The sequence below is a fragment of the Pan troglodytes genome, chromosome 3, assembly GCF_028858775.2.
Source record: "Pan troglodytes isolate AG18354 chromosome 3, NHGRI_mPanTro3-v2.0_pri, whole genome shotgun sequence".
NCBI classification, from domain to species: Eukaryota; Metazoa; Chordata; class Mammalia; order Primates; family Hominidae; genus Pan; species Pan troglodytes.
Window position 1 is genome coordinate 48,035,189 of NC_072401.2, and position 3,025 is coordinate 48,038,213.

The following is a 3,025-nucleotide window of genomic DNA, read 5'->3' on the forward strand; positions in this document are numbered from 1 at the left end:
ATATCTTCTGCCTTGCTCGCAGGGAGGCCAGCTGAAGAGTGGGGCTTTTGTGTTTGGTACAGATGGCCAACTGGTAGTGCTTACCAGGGCTTCCCTCCCCTGCAGCCCCCCACCCTCAAGTGACAGCTTTTTGCATCTTCTTGTCTAATTAAACTACCAACAGAGAATGCCAGTTATCTGCTTGTGTGACACCTCTGAATATTAAGTAGCCTTTGTAATTAATTATTTTTTGAAAGGCTTGATCCTCCATAATTAAATAAATCTTTGAGAATTAATAATAGGTTAGCACAGTATATGGACTGAAAAACACCATGAGTGACAACTTGGCTGTGAGGGAAGAATTTTGCATCCAATATAGTGTCTTTATTGATCAATCTTTGAGGCTCTGAATGCTCCCAATACTAACATCACAATGTTATTTCTTTCTCTGTATTCCTGTGCACCCAAGTAGAACCAATAGTTCTGCACAGGGTAAGATATAAAAATGCAGGTTGGCTTAAATATCTTACTGCCCAACAGGGCAGTCTGTGTAGTACAGGAGAATATGCTGTAAGCAGCTGTCTGGCTCGTGTCACCCTTAGAGTTGTGACTGTGATGCTGTTCAGTAACTTTTGTGTCCTTCTGTGCTGGCAGTGACATGGAGACCAGATAATGGATGCTGGCAAGATCTGGGAATCAAAGCCATGGAAAGGGTGCCATTGGTCAGGTGGCCGTGTTCTCTGAAGAGCTTGTGGGGTTTTGCAGACAGGGCTGGCTCACCCCAGAGGACAATCTAGTAATCTACTATGTCATCACTAGTAGATCTAGATAGATGAGGAGCCTGCCTTTTTTTTTTTTTTTTTTTTTTTTTTGCCTTGGTGGGGTCAGACAGCTGGGGAAGCAGAACAGACCTGCTGCTGCAGGGGTATTCTGTCTCCGGGACCCGGCATCATGTGATTTGGTTTGTTTGATGAAGTTGTTTAATATTAATCTTTAGGGGTCTAGGCTGTTTGCTGCTCAAATTGTATAGCACAAGTGTTTAACCAGAAGTAGGGTGGTGGAAGGGACTGTGAGTAGAGTTAGGTGAGCAAAAGTATAGAATGGGTTATACCCATGTGTACATTTACAGACGATTTCCTGTCCGTTCCTTTCACCTTGTCCCCTTCTCTTTCCTCCTTCCTGCTTTCCCAATCGCTGCCTTTCCCCTTGTCTATGTGTCCTGAGTTTGTATTCTTGTTTGGTTGGCATCAGCATTGTCTTGCTTAGATTTTATCTTTGAGAGTAATGGGATTAGCATTATAGAATTTTAGATGTAAATGATGTCTTGGGAGTTCTGGATAAGCCATGGAGACTCTTACGGATTCTGAAAAGATTCCAGGTTCCTCCCAGGGGTTTGACTTTTTGCTAGATAAACTCAGAGAACCTGTGCAAATGCAAATTAGCAGGAACCCGAGGAGTTCTTACCAGCCCAAGGGAGGCAGGATAGCCTAGGGATGAAGATCATAGCTGATCAAGTTAGACAGCGGGGGCGATCCCAGCTCCACCATCCTGTTTTGTTGCCCTGAGTAAAATTCTAGCTGTAAAATGAGGTAATAACAGGTATTCCACATAGGACTGCTGTTTACAATAGCAAAGTCATGAAACCAACCTGAGTGTCCACCAACAGTTGGTTGGATAAAAAAAATATGGTGTGTGTATAATATATAGTATACACGATGGAATACCACACAGCCACAAAAAAGAATGAAATCATGTCCTTTGCAGCAATATGGATGGAGCTGGAGGCCATTATCCTGGTGAACTAATAAAGAAGCAGAAAATCACATATCATATGTTTTCACTTATAAGTGGGAGCTAAATAAGGGTGCACATGGACATAAAGATGGGGAAAATAGGCTCTGAGGACTCCAAAGGGGGTAGAGTGGGAGGAAGGTAAGGGTTGAAAAATTACCTACTGGATACAATGTTCAATATTTGGGTGATGGGTACACTAGGAGCCCAACCCCCATCATTACACATGTAATACTCATGCAACAAACAAGCACACGTGCCCCCTCAATCTAAAATTAAAACAAAACAAAACAAAGCAAAAACCTAGGAGTGCTATCTGGCTCAGAAACTTAGGTGTAAGGATAATGGTTCTCATGATAATTATCATTGTAATAATTTATATACATTGAATGATGTGTACTCCATATATCTTGTCTTTTGACATAGTAGTTAATTTCGAATAAGTACTATATCTGTATGGCTTAAAATTAAAAAATTATAAGAGAGATTTAGTAAAAATTTCCTTCCTTCCCTCTACTGAGTTACCATCTCCCAGATAAATAAATAATGACTGCTTTTCATTTCTTGCATAACCTCCCAGAGATGTTTTACACATAAACAAGAAAATATGAATATATATACATACATACATCTAGAGAGAATATATCTTTTCCCCCACTTCATGGCACAAATAGTAGCGCATTCTACATTGTTCTTCACTTCCTGCTTTGTCTTTAGTTAATCCTTACAGCAGTCCTACACGGAATAGCTGTTATTACCTCATTTTACAATTAGAATTCCGCTCTAGCTGAGTAATTTGCTCAGGGTAACATAGCAGGATGGTGGAGCTGGGATCACCCCCGCTGTCTAACTTGATCAGCTACGATCTTCATCACTGGGCGGTCCTGCCTCACTCAGGCTGGTATGGTCTCCCCAGGGTTCCTCCTGATTTGCACAAGTTCTCCAGGGAACCCCATGTGGTACTGACTGTAACCACAGACTCCAGCCAATAGTTAGGGGTGGCAAGACTCATTCAGCTCTGCACCAGTTGGCAATTTTTCCCATGAAGTAATGATTTTTAAAAACTGTAGTCAAATACACACATAACACATAAAACTTACCATTTTAACCAAGTTGAAGTGTGCAGTTTAGTGTTAAGTACATTCCCATTGTTGTGAAACCTATCTCCAGAACCCTTTTCATTTTGTAACACTGAATTTCTATACTCATTAAACAACTGTCTACCCTTCACCAGCCGCTGGTAACCACCCTTCCA